Source organism: Sphaerodactylus townsendi, linkage group LG01 (genome assembly GCF_021028975.2).
Source record: "Sphaerodactylus townsendi isolate TG3544 linkage group LG01, MPM_Stown_v2.3, whole genome shotgun sequence".
NCBI classification, from domain to species: Eukaryota; Metazoa; Chordata; class Lepidosauria; order Squamata; family Sphaerodactylidae; genus Sphaerodactylus; species Sphaerodactylus townsendi.
This window is the reverse complement of record NC_059425.1, coordinates 127384853-127404319: the sequence shown is the minus strand read 5'-3', so window position 1 is coordinate 127404319 and position 19467 is coordinate 127384853. Positions and strand designations below refer to the sequence as shown.

The following is a 19467-nucleotide window of genomic DNA, read 5'->3' as shown; positions in this document are numbered from 1 at the left end:
GGACTGAAAGTACAGATAGGTGAGCTAAGAGCCATTTAACATATTAGAGGGGTTGCTACCAACTGTATACTCCAGCAGCAGGCTACAAGCAAACACAAAGGAGGCCTCAACCCTTGCAAAGGCTAACACCTGTGGCTGCAGCCCCCACTCTATTGTTCATTTCCTACCATAGCATAAGGCTATTTTCTCCAGCATAGCTGCAGGCTCTGATAAGCAAGGGAAAAGCAGCTAGAACAGTGAGTGGGGTTAAAGGGAAAGAACTGACTGTGAGATCCCTACTGCTTCTTTCTGCTGATGTTTCAAGATCCAGATTGTTTTAACTTTGATCTATTTTACTTATTGTAAAGCATTCTCTAACAAGCCTACCTATACAATATGCACATTGGGCACATAGAGACTTCAAATTTTTAGGTGTCTAAAGAACACAATGTCTAAAGAAGTGTTGTGGATTGCTCATAGCTCGTTCAACATTGATAGGACTGCAAAAATTATGTCTGAAGAAGGATTAAAATACAGAAGTACGGCTTCAGAAATGTAGCATGTGTGCCCATGAAGAAGAAGAGCCATTAAAGTGATTTAAACACAAAGAAATATTTTGTTCTAAATACTGAAGACTTTAAATTAGGATGTTTTAAGACTGGGTTAAGACTGAAAGGAACTGGAAATGTTACTTAGCATCTGTCTCAGCCGCTTTGGCAGATAATTTAAACCAGGCTTGTTCAAAGGGGACAAGCCAAAGGGCTCTTGGTTCTTGGCTCATGGCTTGGAGAGACTCATGCTGACAATACCAGCAATACGGCTCATGGCTTGCAGAGAGAGTCATGCTGACAATATCATGTTGACAATACTAGCATTAGCCTGGGTTGATGTTCTATAATCACATCATGGAGAAATGTCATAAGTTCCTCTCTGTGTGTGTGTGTGTGTGTGTGTGTTATAGTTGCATTTGTTTTAGAATTCCCAGTGAAATTCATGTACCTGCACTCCACTGAATCACAACCAAATATGTGAGAATGATTTAACCTATATGGTATCATTAATAATCACCACTGTACCCTGATGTAACTTATTACCAAGGCTGGATCCAGGTTTTTGGAGGCCTTAAGAAGAGAGTAGTAAGGGGCCCTATTGCCCCTCTGCTTACCACCTGACTCTCTGCTCTTTTCTCCTTTCTCTCTACCCACCCATGTATCCCTCTCTCCTACTTTTGAGACATCTTACTGCCTGCCTGCACTCTCCTGATGACACTGAGAGGTATGTGCATCTGGGAGCATGGGGGGTGGAGAATTCACAAGCAATCGGTTGGGGAAAAGGCACATAAATGTAGGGCTGGGAACAAGGGGCTCCACTAGAAGCCGAGGACACCACCATCATTGTTACATTACATTGTTAAATTACACTTTGTTAGCCTTTTCATAGCATATCGCAACAACTTCCTTCCTTGCTAAGAGCAATGGTCTAAAAAATGTATTTTACATTTTAATAAATTGTATTTAAACCCATTTTTGAGCAAACTGTCAAGTTACTAAAAGCACTGAATTACCCAAACCTAATTTGCTTCCAAGTAATGTCTTTTATGACTATGGTAGACACGATGAATTGTTCATACTTGGTTCCAAGTAGCTAATGGAAACTAGTCAAACAATAAATGGGTCTGTTATTCTATCATGATCATCCACAGGTAAGAAAGAGGAAAATAATGATTACGAAGAACTATACGTTCGAGAAGGCACAGAAAAGATTTTAGAGTAAGATGCCTATACTAGAAGAGGAAGTTTGGATTGATACCACACTTTTCTCAACCGTAAGGAGTCATAAAGCAGCTTACAACCTCCTTCCCTTCCTCTCCCCACAACAGACACCTTGTGAGATAGGTGGGGCTGAGAGAGTTCTGAGATAACTATGACTAGCCTATGGTTACCAAACAGGCTTTAGGTATATGTGTGGGGAAACAAATCCCCTTCACCAGATAAGAGTTTGCTGCTCATGTGCAAGAGCAAGGAATCAAACCCAGTTCTCCCGATTAGAGTCTGCCTATTCTTAATCACTATACCATGCTGGTTCTATTGAACATGTGCCACAACATTCTCAATTTTCAACTGAACATCTAAGACACTTTTAAAAAAAAACTGGTACTGCTAAAAGAGGATTTTCAGTGGCAGGGGAATCTATCAGGTTGCTTGAATATTTCAGACAATAAGACATTATGAAAAACAGAACTGAGGTTATCCACTGGTGACTTTTAGTCTAGATTAAAGAGCTGGCTTTCAAGCACAAAGTCTGTGTTTACCTTTCTGACCTGTTTGGGTAAGATTCTTAGAATTGTAAGGTTACCAGAAACTAAAGTCATAGGGAGTTATGGGAGGGCTGTATCCATGACAGCCTAGCTGTCGCCTAGTTGAGGCCTTTGCAGTCAAAGACACTGATTAATGAGGAACAGGTTTAAGGGAAGTGATCCGTATCTGAGACCCACATATACACAAACCATTAAAAACTGCACTAGGGTACAGTTTAGCTACCTGACAGCTCCCACTTTTCAGCCCACATGAGTCAATAACTGAATTGCAACCAGTGGTGGTTTCAAAGGTTTACAGCTAGACTGAACTGTACGTTCTGTTATTTGCATATTTGAAATAAAACCTAATCTGAAGTCAAACCCTCCTTCATTAGTCAGGTTTCATTTCACCAATTATTATTGTATTTTGGTGTTACAAATTTCAGGTATGGGTAAAGTATTTTTCTTCTATCTTTTGGAAAGAAGATTTTATAAAAACTGGTAATTAGTCACAATTTTCTTTCCCCATTTCAAATGAAACCAATTGATTGTATCGCTGATCAGTGGTTGGACCAAAAGCAGCTGCAGAGTGCTCTGAGAAACTTTGGTTCTGTTTCAACTAGGAAGAAAAGCAGCAGCTGGCAGGCATCTGGGGGTCTTGCATGCAGAGTCATCTACGGAGACAAAGGGCAGCAGCTAATATTGAGAAAGTAAGCCCTGGATATTGTTGGAGAGCAGCACGCCAGCAGGGAGAATGGATAGGCTGAAAAGTAAGATTTGGAAGCATCTGGTCTGCAACAATTAAAAGCCAGCCTTTCCGCTACGGTAAACAATGGCACATGCAAGATTTTCATATATATATTTATTGTGCTGCAATGCAAAGAGCTGTGACAATCTGGTGCCTTTTTATTTCCTTGTAGGCGACATGTCCCAAAATAAGACATGCTTTATATTAACTAAAAAGATATATTCCTGTCTAGATATTTCTTTACTGAAGAAGACCAACTGGTGTTATTTTTATAACAGTTGTATAGACTAAGAACAGATGAAAACAAGTTATTTTTTTAAAAAAATTAAATAGATATAACTGTAAAGAACTAAAAAAATCTAAAGCATTAATCTCCCTGTTCTCTCAAGGAGCTACTCACCCTCTCCCAACTCCTTAATTTTTAGCTAAATAATTATTGCCCACATTCTGTATTTGTTAATGACATGGACACAATACTAGAATCAGGGGGCATACATTGAAAATGGGGGGAAGAATTAGGACTAATAAAAGGAAACATTTTTTTCACGCAACGTGTGATTGGTGTTTGGAATATGTTGCCCCAGGAGGTGGTGATGGCCACTAACCTGGATAGCTTTAAAAGGGGCATGGAGGAGAAGTCGATCTATGGCTACTAATCTTGATCCTCCTTGATCGGAGATTGCAAATGCCTTAGCAGACCAGGTGCTCAGGAGCAGCAGCAGCTGAAGGCCATTGCTTTCACATCCTACAAAAGGTGGGCCACTGCGAGTAGCAGAATGCTGGACTAGATGGACTCTGGTCTGATCCAGCAGGTTTGTTCTTATGTTTTTATGGAGAGCGTATCTCTGTTCACTCTCCTGAATTTATCTGCATCTTTCAATAACATCAACCATGATATTCTTCTATTTTGCAGTGATTCCACTTTTATATGACCCCTCTTATCAAAAGGCAGTGCTGGAAGATAGCTGCACAGCACTCCAGTGTTTACAATACATGTTCTGAGAGGCCTCCTCTCTGTGCCCCACGCTGTTTAACTCCTCCGCAAAGCCATGAGGAGCAATCGTCTGGGAGCTTGGAGTGAGGAGCCATCAATGTGCAAATGACACCCAGCTTTATGTCTCCCTAACAACGTAGGTATGTTCACTTAGACTCTTTAAACCTATTTGGCTTCTGAAGTGAAACTTAAAAAAAGGGATAAAGCGCAACAAAAATAGTGGATCAAACTAGGCTCTGGAAAACCTTGATTAAGTCTTCAATAAATGCAGGAGGGAAGCATTTCATCCTTAAGAAACATGAAACCTTAAAAAAAACACTATTTGCCTTCAGAAGTCAAAGCTGGTTAAAGAACCCATACTGAAAGCAGGTATTTTGGGAGAAGTCACAAAGGCAAACTGATTGTTGAGGGCTAATAAACAGATAAAGCAATAGAGGGGTTTTGGAGGAAGGACACACTCTCCCTAAAAAAGCAGGCTCACGGTTAAGACATACAGCTGGATTTATTTTGAAAATATATTCAAAAAATAAGTGGTGATATTAAAATTGTTTGAAGTACTATGTTGTTATGGAACTGACAAAGAATACTATCTAATAAAGTCAGAGGAAAACCAGAGGGCATTGTAGGAATTTGTACAGGGCCAAGCTCTTTGGTTCCATGGGTGACTTTGGACAAACCTGGCAGTAATTTTCAGCCTTAGACACCCAGCTGCATTAGGGGGATAACAGTGACATTTGAGTTCAGTATTGCTACTGAAAGTGTGAATGTCAAGCAGAACAAGAAAATACTTCATAGAACCTCACAAAAAAGAATGAAAAACATAGGGATTTTTTTTCCAATTCCTTAATATATCTACTGATTTCAATAAACACAAGTAACTCATTTCTATACTGCTACTTCCATAATGGCTCTATTGAAGAAAAGCCCAGGTACCAACACTCCAGTAGAATGTATGGAAACAAAGTTTACATATTTCATTCTTATCTGGAATGTCTTAGCCTTTTATTTCAACAGCAGGAGACTGATTTCTCTGCTGAAATCACTGGCATTCAAGACAGCCATGGGCATACTGAATGTTTACAGATCTTTATATTTCCACCATTAGTGTCAACGGTCACTCCAATATGACAGTCTCTAGACCTCACTTGTTTTCAAGAAGCAGTATCAACCACACAACCCTTCTTCATTGTTACCCCAAGTACCTATCAACCTGAACTACCGTAGCTGTACATACCCACGTAAAATGCAAGTTCTTCATATAAAGTAATATTCACAGCATATCCTTGAGATCAAAACTAGGTCTTTCCCAATCATGTAATAAGCAGGGGGAATTTATTTTCAGAAGAAAAAAAATTATGGATGAAGAAGCTTTCCTTCTTCAATTGATTACACTCAGTTTAATTTTGCCTTCAGTCATTTTGAAAGTAAGCCGACCTGAAGAAGACGACCTGCAAGGGGAAGAACTGCAGGGTGGTGGTGGTGGAGGAGGAGGAGGAAGAGGGAGGAGGAAGGAGGAGGAGGAGGAAGAGGAGAAGGAGGAGTTTGGGTTTATACCCTTATACCCTTTCTCTCCTCTAAGGAGACTCAAGATGACTTACCAACTCCTTTCCCTTCCTCTCCCCACAACATACACCTTGTGTGGTAAGTGGGACTGAGAGAGTTCTGAAGAACTGCGACTAGCCCAAGGTCACCCAGAAGGAATGTAGAAGTGCAGAAACAAATCTGGTTCACCAGATAAGCCTTCCACTCAGGTGGAGGAGTGGAGAATCAAACCAGGTTCTCCAGGTGACACCATGCTGACTCTATAGGAAGATTTCCATTCCCCTCACCCATTAATTCACTTCATATATTAAATCAGACTCTTTCTTACCTGTGTTCTGCTTTAAGCTTACAAGTCCATGTTAGACTCCTACATTTTAATTTTATTTAATGGACTAGGTTAGCAAAGTTGAATCTCAAATCCTTTGCAGTCTAACTCAGGTGACTTCCAACATAAAATGATGTATTATTTATATTATGGAAGGCTTACTTCATGTTTGAGAGTTACTTAATTTTTTTCAAAAGGCTTGAGAACTTACAGTCATAAAAGGGCAGCTTGGTGGGAGCCAATCCCAAAATGGCAGCTTAAACAAAATTACACCATCTCAGAGCAGGTCTCTCTTGCGCAGGTGGGAAACCCTCTCCTCAGCTGTTTTCCAAAGGCAAATACAACCCTAACCACCCCTAATTGTAAACTGTACTGCAGAGGAAAAATATACAGTTGCTTCTATGTTTTCCTTGGAAAAGGCAAAAGGCAGCATTGGCACAACATCCTCCCCTCATTCCTATTTCACCAAGAGCAAGGTCATGAAGGTGAACACATGGGAGGGAGGAGGGACACGTGGAAAACTGTGCTGGTGCTGTCATTTTCTCATCCGGAATTGTGTGAAAATGGAGAGAAGATGCTGTGATGGCTTTAAGCAGAAGGACAAGGAGGTGATTACAGATACAGGTGTGCAAAAAACTCTATTTTTTTAAAAAAACTCAGGTATATTGCAACCAAAATATATTGGAATTCTTGAATTCTAATACTAATATGGTTTGTATTGGGGCAGGTTTGGGAGGGACCACTACTCCTTAAGGGGAAGATTTCTGGGTGTCCAGGGGTTGTTTTTGAAGACTGAGTAAACAAAATCGCAGTGAAGCTGTTGGGGGTACAAAGAGGGGCTTCTCATCTCCCACCAGAAGCATATTTATGGGGGAAGGAGGGCACGCCATGCAAGACAGGATTCTCTATCCTCCCCACCTCACATCGACTAGGAGCCAGTGGACAGCCTCCATTGCATGCAGCATCTCCCCAGCCACACCATGACACACACCAACATCTCCGCCCCCAAGGTCTGCACTCTAGCACTGATTGCTCTTTACTATCATAATCTCACCCTGACCAGTGGCAATCGTTGCTCTTGAGAAACTCTCTCAAGCAGTCTGGCAACTTCCTGGACTCCTCTCCCCCAGCTGCAAAGAGTTTCTCCTGCCTGCCCAGCTCAGCTACTGCCTTGTTCCGTCCCTTGGCCCCGCCCGACTTCCTGTTCAGCTTCCTCTCTATTTTCGGCCTCTCTTCAGTGATGCAGGCGGGAGCGAGGCCGAGGGATGGAGGCCAAAGAGAGACAACAAGCTAAGGCAGCAGGTGAGAAAAACAACAAGGGCGGGGAGGCAGCAGGAAGGTGGTCGGCTGCTGGCACGATGGCGCTGATGTACCAGCAGCCAGCAGAACACAGAACTTGGCTTCAATGGGGGCCAGAGGGCTGATTTGGCACCCCCAAGTGACCAAATAATTTGCGCCCAGCGACATGGGTCACCCCATGTAACCATTACTGGCACACCTCTGATCAAGGGTAGTCAAGCTTTCTGAATTTATTTCACTGTCCAAAACTCATCAAGTGTTGGGCTCCCCCAGGTTTAATCTCATCAAATCATTTCCCACGACACTGTCCATGTATGGGAAGGGAACTTTGTAACGTCCCCCAAAATTACCCCTCTTATTGCCAGAGGATCCTTTTTTCCTATAAGCTCCCAAGTCCACAGTTCATTGCACTTGGACATCCTCCATGTGCCCATCGTTACTCTTGATGGGAAAAGCCGGTTGTTTCTGTTTCTTTCTTCCCTTGGGCTTTTTTTACTTCAGGAACAATTATCACCCTCTTAATATCCTAACCTATTACCACCATCACTCAACCCTTTATTTCTTAGGCCTCTTAAATGTGTGCATGTGTATTTTTATTATGTTGATCCCTTAATAAAATTGCAATCTCTTTTGATGCAGCATTGGTTTTGTGTGATTCTCCTGTAGATCTCCTACACATTTCTCACATAGTCTACCTCTAGCTCAGGGGTCTGCAACCTGTGGCTCTCCAAATGTTCATGGACTACAATTCCCATCAGTCCCTGCCAGCATGGTCAAGTGGCCATAATGGCAGGGGTTGATGGGATTTGTAGTCCATGAACATCTGGAGAGCCACAGGTTGCAGACCCCTGCTCTAGCTAATTTCCCCACTATTCCAAGAAGCAGACCTGACCAATTCAGGTAACATGGAAGGATACAAACTCCTAATCTTCCTAGTAAATCCCAAATGTTTCCAGGATTTGGGCTACCTTTTTTTCAGCTCCAAAAAATCCTGGATATACTTGGGGAGGTCCAAATATATTTTCAGCTCATATGTATCTAAATGCACACCCCTAGTTACAACTGCAATGAGGAGGGATGGAAGTGGCTTTTAATTGCCTGGCAAATAATAGGTCACTCTTAAATGAACTTCCGTTTCTCCCCTGATCTACATGGTAAAATAAGTAAGATCAACACCACAAAGGGTTAAACCATTTCCTGAGCATATAGTATACTTAATTTAACTGGAAAGGGTTCTTTTATGAATTTCTTGTTCTGACTGGCTTTAAAAATGCACAATGAAGAACAACTCATGTGTAATCATTTATTCCAGAGAATTAATCATTTATTTCAGAGAATTATCCAACAAACCGTAAAAGCTTTTAGACTTTATTATCTTGAAATATAAAGAAAAGTGAAAACTTGCAAATAAGTAAGGCTTTTTCTTAGTCAAAGCCCCAGATGACTTGAGTCCTACACGCACCACATGAAATCTCTTTCCCATGTCCCACCATGATCCCTCTGGTAAGCCAAAGCTGCCTCGGTCTCCAAAACTGAATTCTGAAACAAAATTGCACCCTCTGAAAATCTCACCATCTGAAAATGATACTTACAGACAATGAAATAAAGGTGGTAGAAAGAAACCCTTTTGTGTTATCTTTTAAAACAGCAAAGATCAATATGGAAATCATAAAATGTGGAAATCCAATGTGGTTCTGTAAATGTCCACAACCGATTCCGCTAACTATGCACAGTTAGCCTAACGCTGTGGTACAAATTTCATGTTCTTCACAGGGTGCTCCACTACAGCCAGTATTCAAATGGAACTTCAATATTAACCTCGATCTTTTCAACTATCAACTAAGCATCTTTTCAACTACCAACTAGAGTTCTTTGAGGGTGTAAACAGACATGTGGATAAGGGGAAACCAGTGGACATTGTCTACTTAAATTTCCAAAAGGCTTTTGACAAAGTGCCTCACCAGAAACTATTGAGAAAACTCAGCAATGAAGGAATAAGAGGGGAAGTCCTCCTATGGATTAAAAACTGGTTGAGGAACAGGAAACAAAGGGTGGGTATGAATGGGAAGTTCTCACAATGGAGAGATGTAGGGAGTGCTACCCCCCAAGGATCCGTTTTGGGACCAGTGCTCTTTAACTTATTCATAAATGACCTGGAAGTAGGGGTGGGTAGCGTGGTGGCCAAGTTTGCAGATGATACCAAATTATGTAGGGTGGCGAGAACCACAAAGGATTGCGAAGAGCTCCAAGCGGACCTTGACAAATTAGGTGAGTGGGCTAAGAAATGGCAAATGCAGTTCAATGTAGCAAAATGCAAAGTGATGCACATAGGGGCAAAAAATTCAAACTTCATATACATGCTACAAGGGTCAGTGCTATCAGTCACAGGCCAGGAAAGGGATTTGGGCATCTTAGTTGATAGTTCCATGGGAATGTCAACTCAATGCATGGCAGCTGTGAAAAAGGCAAACTCTATGCTGGGGATCATTAGGAAAGGAGTTGATAATAAAACTGCAAGGATTGTCATGCCCTTATATAAAGCAGTGGTGCGACCGCACTTGGAGTACTGTGTTCAGTTCTGGTCGCCACATCTCAAAAAGGATATCGAAGAGATAGAAAAAGTGCAGAGAAGGACAACAAGGATGATTAAAGGATTGGAGCACCTCCCTTATGAGGAGCAGCTGCAGCGTTTGGGACTCTTTAGTTTGGAGAGGAGAAGTCTGAGGGGGGATATGATTGAAGTCTATAAAATTATGCATGGGGTAGAAAATGTTGTCAGAGAGAAATTTTTCTCTCTTTCTCACAATACTAGAACCAGGGGGCATACATTGAAAATGCTGGGGGGAAGAATTAGGACTAATCAAAGGAAACACTTCTTCACGCAACGTGTGATTGGTGTTTGGAATATGCTGCCACAGGAGGTGGTGATGGCCACTAACCTGGATAGCTTTAAAAAGGGCTTGGACAGATTTATGGAGGAGAAGTCAATCTATGGCTACCAATCTTGATCCTCCTTGATCTCAGATTGCAAATGCCTTAGCAGACCAGGTGCTCAGGAGCAGCAGCAGAAGGCCATTGCTTTCACATCCTGCATGTGAGCTCCCAAAGGCACCTGGTGGGCCACTGCGAGTAGCAGAATGCTGGACTAGATGGACTCTGGTCCGATCCAGCAGGCTAGTTCTTATGTTCTTATGTTAAGCATAATATTTCCCCTTATAATAAAGCACAGCAAAAACATCTGCAACAGTACCCACTTTTCTCCCCAGCGTTGTCCCAAAATAGCTTACTGTTCTCGACTCCTCTATGTCAACCTTACAACAATCACCCTGTGAGGTAAACTATACTGCACCGAATTTAATTCTGTTTTGTTCCTTGAATTTCACCAAAATAACAACACCGGGGGAGGGGAGGGAGAACAGGTTTGCCACAAGAGTTCACATCCCTGTATTTTCAGTTCCTGAAAACCACAATTTGCAAATTTGAGACAGAAATGTTCGCCCTTGCCTCTCAAGATGCATCTCCATCCTTACTCATACTTGCCTCAATCATAGTTTAAACACTCAGTTGGCTTTCCAGGTAAAACTGGCAGCTTGCCACACATGAGCGACTACCTGTCCTAACCTCCAGCTCCAATGTTGTTCATAACAGACATTTAGCTGTGGGGGTGGCGGGTGGAATAGATTGTCTAGAACAGGCCAGCTAAAAAAGTGTTTCAGCTATGAAAAACCGAGTAGAACTCCAGGTCTACTTTATTTTCACAACTGGGATCATGATTAAGAGAGATTGCTGGGTATGTGTGTTTTGTGACACTGAAGGTGAAGTTCTTGGACTGGCAGTAAGACAAACCAGAGCAAACACATTTGCCAAGAATGTGTCCATCCATCAAGAACAAAAGTTGAAGATTCACAGGTTATCAGATAGAGTTATTGTTCCAATTACGCATCATGCTGACTAGTGAGCTGATGGCATTATTTCCCTGAGCCACTGGACAGTTTCCAAGAAGCCACAGTTTATAAGTTCATGGTTAGAGCCTAATTTCCTTTGCAAAACTGACAATTAAAGGAATTGATGGAGTGGCAATACCACCAGAGATTGTAATTTAATTCAACTCAACACAAGACACTTCAGTCAGTTAGTACACAGAAAGGTTTGACACCTTGATAGCTCTTTCTCAAATCTGCTGGTGCATGGCGGTTCTTAGTTGGTGAAATGATGGACTGATTATCTCTGATAAAGAAAAGGGAATGCCAAGAACAACCACTGGGTCCTTCTCCGTTGGGTGACATCTTGTGGGTGATTCCTACCAATTATCCAGGGAGGCAGGAAAAATTAACCACTTCCTGTTACCTGTGGGAGCTGCCCCTCCTTCTCCAGTTTAGGGAACTCCAAACAGCTGTACAAACATTTTTAAACTAATAATTCACAACTGCATAGAAGAATCAAATAATATAACAACAGTAACAGGGAATGGAGATTACAGAATCTAGAACGTGGATGCCTGCTATGATTGAAAATCTTCAGCCCAGAAGAGGATGATAACATTGTCAAGGGAGGGTCAAGATGTCCTCTGTCATTCAGAAAAGAAGAACCTTTCTCGGTGAGTAACCAATGGATGTTCTCCATCTGAGCAGGAGGACAACTTGTGGGACTTCTCCAAGCTGTGCCCCAAAATAGGGTGAGACAACGTTACTCATCCTCTTCAACGTGCTGAAGCAATCTACAGCCAAATGCTGCATCTGCTGAACTAAACAGATTGATTTTATAATGCCTAATAAATGTAGACATGGAGAACCATGCGCTGCTTTGCATATTTCCTCCACAGAGGCATTTTTAATCAGTGCGGCATTGATGACTGACCTGCTGAGTGGGCTACGATCCCTGCAGCGGGAGTAATATTTTGTGCCCCATACGTCTCATCAATGTATTCCCTCAGACATTTGCTAACCGTAACAGGGGAAATCCTGGAACCCTTAGCTGGAAGAGATACTGCTATGAATATGGCAACAGTCTTCCTAAAGGCTTGGGTTCTCAAAATATATGTTTTAACTGCCCTCCTGACATCCAGGATGTGCCATATCTTTTCTCTGGGGTGCTTTGGACTGGGGCAGAATGACAGAAGAGAAATTTCCTGCTGTTTATGGAATTTTAAATTGATTTTTGGACAGAACAGTGGGATAGTATGGGCCACAAGCTTGTCCTTGTGGAATACGTAGAGCAGAGAATCCACAGAAAGAACACTCAGTTGAGATACATGTCTATTGGATGTAACAGCAACGAAAAAGATGGTTTTCATTTGTAGGAACGTCACTGAAATTTCCCTGATTGTCAGACCATTCAGGACTGAGTTAAGTTTTCATATGGGAAAGCAATGACACCCATCTCTATATGCAGCTCCTTTCAGCAATCTTTTAAAGTGTGGGTGGCTGGATGTCAGCCATTTGTTCAGGGACATCACTACCATGGCAATCACAGCTACTTGTCTCTGCAGAGTATGAGTTCTGAGACCTTAGCTGGCCCCATCCTGTAGGAATTGGAGGAGCGCAGAAGCCTTGGGGTGCATATAATCCACAGCCTTCCAACTGCACCATCTAATGGAGGCCTTCCAGGAAAACCTGTAGAACTTTCTGGTATCCTTGGCCAGAAAGGAGAAATAACTATCTATCACCTTGGCCCTCCGTTCTCTTATCTTCTTCAAGAGCTTGGGAAGAACTGGGAGCAGTGGGAAGGCATACAGAAGGCCCTGGGGCCAGGAGACTGTCTGACCGTCCACTGCTTCTGCTGCTGGATGAGTGAACCAGGTAATGAATCTTTCCAGTTGATTATTGTCATGGGATGTAAACAGGTCTAGGGCTGGATAGTCCAGACATACTAGTTTTCTGCGAAGTCAGTGCAGTCATGTTTGCAGGACTCTCTAAGATCAAGGTAACCCTTAGGGTTGTGCCCACCCAGTTTACGTTATTCTCCTCCAACACTGTGATCAGCATCTCCAAATCCTTCTCAGATAGAAAGTCATTGTCATTAACAACCCCCTGATTGTGTGGCTAGCTAGTCCCAGCAAGGCTCAAGATCTGTTACAGTGTCCCCGTCACAAAGGGGGAAGGGAGAGAAAAATTGTGGAGAAGTCAGGGAGGAGAGTCAGAAGCCTAGAGATAATAAGAGACAGAAGTTTTGGAAAACAAAGAGAAAACCTTAGATGCTAAGAATCTAAGACAAGTAGAGCAGGCAACTAACTACTGCTTTTCCCAGTGAGGTAGGAAAGAAACTGAAGAAGGGGCAATTCCTACAGGCAAAAGGGCGTGGTTAATTTTTTCCTGCCTTCCTGGATAACTGGCAAAAGTCACTCACAAGATGTCCTCCTGCTCAGAAGGGGAGGTTATACAATATCCAAGCAGTTGAAGACCAACATCTTCAACTAACAAGCAGCTTTCAGCCACACCAGACTAAGCAGTAACATGCCAATGACTCCCTCAGAGGTCAGGCTGAGCCCTATGTATTCTGTGACTATTAACACTACCAGAGTTTCAATCTTAAACAGAGACTGTGAAATCACTTCAAAAATTTCAAAACGATTTTTCACCTTTACCGTGTTTTCCTGAAAATAAACCCTGCCATGATTTTTCAGGCTTTTTGGAGGATGCTTAAATATAAGCCCTCCTCCAAAAATAAGCCCTACCGATAGTTACAGATCACAATCGCAGACAATGTCCTGTGCTCCCTGCCAATAAGGATGCAGCTTGTGTCACATATTACCGGGGAAGCAACAGGTTGCTGAGAGTCCACCTTAATGAATTGTGAAGGTACCGTATTTCCCAAAATATAAGCTCTACCCAGAAAATAAGCTCTAATGCATCTTTTGGTGCAGAAATTAATGTAAGACCCTGTCTTATTTTCGGGGAAACACGGTAAAACTGTGTTTTCAGCCAGACTGCAAAGCAAGAAGTATCTGTAGTTAATTACTATAATCGCATGTAAGACACTTTGTCACACATTTGTTCTGAAGCAAATACCAGTGATTATGTTAGCAATGTCAATATTAGGTGTCAATAAGACCAAGTGATTTTGATGGGAACTGAGCATCTCTAATAAGGGATAGATTGTAGTCTTTTTATTAACAACTTAACAGGGAGTTATTATTCATAATGAAGACTTGTGGTGCTTCAAACCTACAGGGCAGGACTTCATTATTCTAGGCGATGTACAGATATGCAACAGAGATGTTCCCTGTCAAGTGAGGCTTACAATTACTATAAACAAAGAACATGTAGAAACAGCAGGATAAAAAAGTTAAATTGAGGGGAAATAATTAAACATCATTCAGCAGTGAAAAAGACAGTAGTCGCAGAATCCCAGCTTTCCCATTCTAATAAAAAAGTTGTATATGGATGCCATTATAGCAAGGAAAGCTCTTACACTGTGTCATCTCCCAGCATGAGGGTGAAAAAGGAAGAAACTTTCAGCATTCAAAGTGAATTGAGCTAGTACCACTTGAGAGCCTTTCTGCATATTAACACAACAGGCAAGGCAAGGCAAAGCAGGGCACGGCAAGCCAAGCCAAGCACAGGCTTGACTCTGTCAAGACTTTATGCTCAACGCTGTCAAGAATCAGGAACCAATGAAAGAACCAAAGAGGCTAAAGTATGGAATTTTAATAACCAATTATTCTGAAGCAGCATTAACATGAGATAGTCTAGTGCTGGTGTATAACCACTGAACACAATGCTTTTCCATTGAAAAAGCAAGGGTTGAACGATGCAACTGACTCACAAGTAGTTCTTCCCTGAGAAAACGCAGCTGCAAAAGAACATAAAAAGAGTCCTGTTGCATCAGACCAGTGGTCCATGGAGTCCAGTACAATGTTTCACACGGCAGCCCAACAGTTGCGCGTGAGGGCCAAACAGGCCACAGAGGCAAAAGCTTACCCCTAATGCTGCACTGTAATACTAGCATTCAGATTTGGAGGTTCTCTTTACTCACCATGGCTAGTAGTGATTGATGGACCTATCCTACATGAATCTGTCTAATCCCTCCTAAAGTCATCTATGATTATAAGCCATTCCTTTACAGTAAATACCACAATTCAGTTACTTGCTGAGTAAAGTATTTCCTTGTGCCCTCCTTAGTTGCCTTCTTTATAAACTGAGAAGTCCCAGAATCCTTAGACTTTTCTCATTGGAAAGCCGCTCCACAGTCACTATGGTTGCCCTTTTCGCCACTTTTTCTAGCTCTGCAATTATCCAGAAGAAGAAGAGGAGGAGGAGGAGGAGGAGGAAGAAGAAGAGGAAGAGGAGGAGGACGTTTGGATTTATATCCCCCCTTCTCTCCTGTAGGAGACTCAAAGGGGCTTACAATCTCCTTTCTCTTACCCCCTCACAACAAACACCCTGTGAGGTGGGTTGGGCTCAGAGAGCTCCGAAAAGCTGGAACTAGCTCAAGGTCACCCAGCTGGCGTGTGCTGGAGTGAATTCCGCAGATAAGCCTCTACAGCTCAAGCGGCAGAGCAGGGAATCAAACTCGGTTCCTCCAGATTAGAATGCACCTGCTCTTAACCACAATGCCACTGCTGCTCCAGTATAGTCTTATAAAGACTATAAACAGTTTTCCAGATGAGGACACATCAATTCAGTCTAAACCCCTTGATTTCAACAGGTTTACAGCAGAGTAATTGTGCATTAGGCTGTATATTAGGGATGGAAGAGGGGAGAAAAGGGGTTTTCAAATGTCCACCTCCCGAAAAAACTCCTGCAGGTCTCTGAGGACAAAGTGCAGCATGAGCACCTACATTTTATGTTTGTTTTAAAACTGAGCAGAAGGAACAATAAACAACTCTCAACATTATGTGTAATTTGGCACCAAGACTCAGAACAAAGGTTTATAAATATGTGGCTTGATTATAAGAGTTCAAAACGGCCTCCTGGGCAACTTATTCTGAGAACCAGCGACAGTCAGAAAAAGCCTGGTATTTAATGGAGGGAGGATACCTTGAAAGAGAGATCCATGGAAATCATGGACTGTCTTCAGTTCATGCAAAGTCATTTTTAGATCTAACTCACGGAGTACTTTCTTTATCTCCAGAACAAATTTTTTCAATGAAAACTATTAAAGAATGACAGAAGAGGGAGCTCTCGTAACATGTGCATTCTTGGGAAATCCACAGGCAGACCGGAAGAAATGAACTGGTAAAATTCAGAGGGTCATCAGTGTGCTTTAGGGATGTGGAAAAGGTGTGCCTGAAGCAGACTCACAACTACTGTAGCTGGCTCTCCTATAGGCCCTAATAGGATGCCCCAATTCTGTAATGAAAATGGGACAATCAAAGGAACATGGGACAATGACACACATCCCATGTACAGTATTTACTCTCCACCCATACAAAGAGGAGGTCAAAATATGTGACCACTCTCCCATTCAAAAACTCTTCTGAAGATGAAAAAATGAACAAGCTTTAAGGCACCTTCTTTTTATTCCGGCATAAAGTCAGATGAAAGACAAATGAAACCTCTGGAGGTATATTACACAACACCATTCCCTCAGCACAACTCAACAACTTAAAAGTAACTATTGAGGAATGTCTCCCATTAAGCATAAAGCCTAACTCGCAATGAACACTGAAATGGGCCAGACAAGGCCTTCTTCCTTAAGAATGTGTCTTTGTCACAAAAACTGTAACAAACTATGCAAAAAATGCTGTCACCATGTGGGGAAGAACAGCCACTATCTTGCCCTTCTTTTCCTTCTTACTGCCACGAGGTATTTCTTTATCATACCAAGTAGCCAAGATAGGTGGGTAAGGAATGCAGACTCTCCCTGATTAAACAATTTTATCTGTACATGGAACAAACTCAGGGCACTTCAAGACAGACTTAGATGAACTAAGAAAAATAAACAAAAGGAAAGTTACTAACTAGGATTATCATTTTAATTTTAGTGTTTTAACTGTATATAAATATCTTCATTTTAGACTATTTATTCTTCTTTTTTTGGATGTTATAGCCAATGGCTGAAACAATAAAGATTACTACTACTAATACTAACTAGGTACTTACAATATATGATATATCTGCTCCGTAGTGGCTGCATGACGCTTCCTTCTCTTCTGCATCTGTGAAATCTTTAGCATCACTTTCCTCTAACATCTTTTATTGCCAATGCACCCAGGAGAGGCAGCCCCAAAAAAGCCCCCAAAGGACCAACCAACTGCTTCCCCAACCAACTTTCAAACCAAGGAACAGCTCTCCTTCCCCGCATGAATTCCCTATGTCTTAGCCAATCCAGATGCCAGGTACAAGCCTGCCAGAACATGAACCCTTCAATTAAGAGGTGTTAACACATCAAAGATCTCACACGTTTTCTCTGATGATTGTAAGGAACTATCTCCTACATTGAACCAGTCACAGCGATGCCAATGCGCCCTTCCATTGCCATAACTTATAACATTTCTTACCCATTTGCCTCTTATTCACAACAGAAATCTTTGAACTTTTATATTATTCTCAACGCTGAATTTGCACATGACTCTGAAAACAAATGAGTCACTGCACTCATGTACGGATGTTACAAACAATGACTCGCTGGATACTGCAACAGTGCCCATTCCCTATTTTGAGCCCTACACCCTCTAAGCGAAGCCCCCATGGCTCTTCAGTAAATGCAGAGAGTACAGAGGGTACAGAGGGTTGCACCAAAAGGAGTAAAGAGACAAACAAAAACCAGTGGTGCAGCAGGAAGATAATTTAATTCCAATATGTTAATAACGTCTGTGAATCGTGCACTGAGCTTCCTCAAGGGAATATAAAAGCAGCAGTGTTCTGTTTCTTCTTGTTCAATAAGTGTTGGTTTTTTGTTGGTGGGCAGCAACGGTGTAACCAAACAGATCACATTAAAAACAGAGGAAAAGGGAAGTCTGTGGAAATAAGGAAACAACTGAAAGGCAAAAGAAGCAAGATTTTTTGGGGCATTTTGAATGTAACTTTCATTTGTGCCACAAATGAAACTGATGGAATGTAACAGCAGAAACTATATAAAGAAGAAGAGGAGTTTGGATTTATACCCAGCTTTTCTCTACCTTAAGGAGTCTCAAAGTGGGTTACAATCACTTTCCCTTCTCCACTCCGCAACAGGCACCTCATAAAGTAGGTGGGGTTGACAAGGTCAGAGAGGACAGGGACTGGCTCAAGAACACCCAGCAGGCTTCATGTGGAGAAGTGAGAAAACAAACCTAGTTCACCAGCTTAGAGTCCTCTGCTCTTAGCCACTCCACCACACCTGGAACTGACTAGAGTACTCCCATTACAACATCTGAAGAAATGCTGAGTGCAGAATGTGGAAGCCAGGCTTCCTTGGTTGGCCTTCCTGGTGAAACTTCTCTTTACCAAAGGTTGAAATGGAATAGAAACCCCTCAATTCGTTTAAAAAAAAAAACCCAACTTCAACTTCATCCTCTACTAGAAAGAGGCTAGCAGTGCGTTGTAGGATTCTTGCTGCTGGGAGTTATGGGCCAGCATCTTAAGTATATAGGAGTAGAATGTCTTCTCCCAAGTTATCTGAACAGGTATGGTAGCATTTATCACGGTGGGTGATTAATGTATGAGCAGTACTAAAACATGACTGAACTGGGGAAAGACTCTCAAATACTTTATTTATATAAGTAATTATTGCATATGGATAATTCAGGCTTTAAGTCATAAAAGAAATCTGATATGCTGCTTTGGTACAATTCTAAAGAGGGTTACACTCTTGGAAATGAATTGAAGTCAGTGGGCTTAGAAGAGCACAACTTTGCTTAGGATGGAGCCATAAAGTACTTCCTCCAATTCAATTTTTATTCCATATTTAGCACTCTTTAGACCACTGTATCTGAAATCCATTGTACTACAAAATTCATTGATTTGCCTTAGGAATCTCTTAACTCAACCTATGGTTTAACATTTTAATTATCTGGGAAAAAGTAGATTATTTATTTCTTCTCAGTCCTAAACTTGACTTCCATCTCCAGTTCCCTATGGACTAGAGATTATTTAATTGTCCTCCTGTTCTTTTCAAGAATGACAGCAGGTAACAAATTTATGGTCTGGCATATCTTGTAAAAAAAAGCTTGCATAACCCAGAATACACAATAACGAATAACCAACCAAATGGAACATTCAATTCATAGGATGAACACAAGAGCACAGTCAATATGGGACCCTTCATGCTGCATTCAGACATTATGTTAGAATCCTGTATTGGCTCAACCTGACTTCTCAGTTGTAATGAATTCAAAAGACAATAATTTATCCATTAATCTG

At 41.7% G+C, this 19467-nt stretch overlaps 1 protein-coding gene across 2 annotated transcripts in view; it reads right to left on the bottom strand.

Moving 5' to 3' along the window:
* Positions 1 to 19467, bottom strand: part of ASCC3 (activating signal cointegrator 1 complex subunit 3) — a 280545-nt gene that overhangs the window by 241491 nt on the left and 19587 nt on the right. The window lies entirely within an intron of this gene.